Genomic DNA, 1,547 nt, shown 5'->3' with positions numbered 1-1,547 from the left:
AATAAACAGAAATTTTTAAATTATGAGTATTGGAGTATATTTTTATTGATTGTACTTTGTTTGATTAGTTTCGGATTTATGGGCATCGATTTGAGGTGATAGAGAGGCGCTGGAGCCGGTTATGGAACTTCAGAGCGAGGTAAGTCTCATATCTAATCTTGTGAGGGGAAAATTTACCCCGTATGTGTCATATTTATTATATGCTACATGTTGTGGGAGCTACGCACGAATGAGGTGACGAGTGTCCGTGTGTATGCTAGAATTCCTGATTATGTCCGGGTAGACTTAGACTCACGCCATACTTAAATTGTTCTATTTGAGTTATTCTTGCATGTTTAAATGCTTTAATTTACATTTAGCCTAATACTAGACACGCGTAGAGTATCGGACTTGCTATTTTAGATACTTGACGAGCTACTTGATTAGTTGTAGAAATTGTACTTTCCTTACGGGTTTCTCCCGCGTTATGCATATTCATTGGAAAGTTTTTTTTAATTTAATAACTCACACATATATTCGTGAGTAGGGTCAAAGATCCGTAAAAGCTTTATATTTTTATGGGATCGGGTCGCTCGCCTCGGCAGTATCATGTATCACACTCTTGTTTGATCGGGTTGTTTGCCTCGGCAGGATATTGTAACACACTCTTATGGGATCGGGCCATTCGCCTCGGCAGTATCATGTATCACACTCTTATGGGATCATGTTGTTCACCTCGGCAGTATCATGTATCACACTCTTATGGGATCAGGTCGTTCGACTTGGCAGGATTTGTAACATACTCTTATGGGATCGAGTCGTTCGCCTCGGCAGTATGATGTATCACACTCTTATGGGATTGGGCCGTTCGCCTCGGCAACTTCATGAAATACTCTTATGGGATCGGGCCTCCCGCCTCGGCAGAATCGTGTATAATATTTTATAAGAAACCAGTGTATCCGTGGGTTTTCCTAACTTGAGATGTGATGATCTATCTAGTTGGGACCATATTATATACTCTATTTGAGGAAGTAATCAATATTTGAGGACTTTATGTCTATTGTTTAGATGAGGATCGTAACATGTACCTATATTTATTTTTACTGTTTAATTATCATGCTTCATAATTGTCTACTATTTACTGTACTTGATTTATTAGACCACTAGTAAGTATCGATGTCGACCCCTCGCCACTACTTATCCGGGGTTAGTCTAGATACTTACTAGGTACGCGTTGATTTTTGTATTTATGCTACTCTTCTGCACTTATTGTGAAGGTATATATTTTTGGTCGTCATTTGGTCGCAAAGGCGCAGCTATTACGGGAACATTACGGTGAGTTTCATCCCATGTTACAATCGCAGCGCACAGAGTGTCATTCATATTCATTTATTTTATCCTATCTATTTTACATTCCAGACATATGTTGTATTGGTATTGTATTTCTTAGTAGTTTCTCATGCACTTGTGATACCGGATTTTGGAATATTCTAATTGATGTTAATAGTTTTGCTCCAATATTGTCACTTTTTATTTTATATCTTACTAGCATTGTATGTATCCATGAT

General features: G+C 38.1%; 1 long non-coding RNA gene across 1 annotated transcript; it reads left to right on the top strand.

The window, feature by feature from the left end:
* On the top strand, positions 1 to 1,113 carry LOC142179304 (uncharacterized). Its single transcript, XR_012707347.1, has 2 exons — positions 1 to 139; positions 631 to 1,113. It is a non-coding gene; the product is annotated as an uncharacterized LOC142179304 (long non-coding RNA).
* Positions 1,114 to 1,547: the final 434 nt, after the last annotated feature.

Source organism: Nicotiana tabacum, unplaced genomic scaffold (genome assembly GCF_000715075.1).
Source record: "Nicotiana tabacum cultivar K326 unplaced genomic scaffold, ASM71507v2 Un00543, whole genome shotgun sequence".
Lineage (NCBI taxonomy): Eukaryota > Viridiplantae > Streptophyta > Magnoliopsida > Solanales > Solanaceae > Nicotiana > Nicotiana tabacum.
The sequence above is the reverse complement of the archived record's forward strand: the minus strand, read 5'-3'. Positions and strand labels throughout refer to the sequence as shown.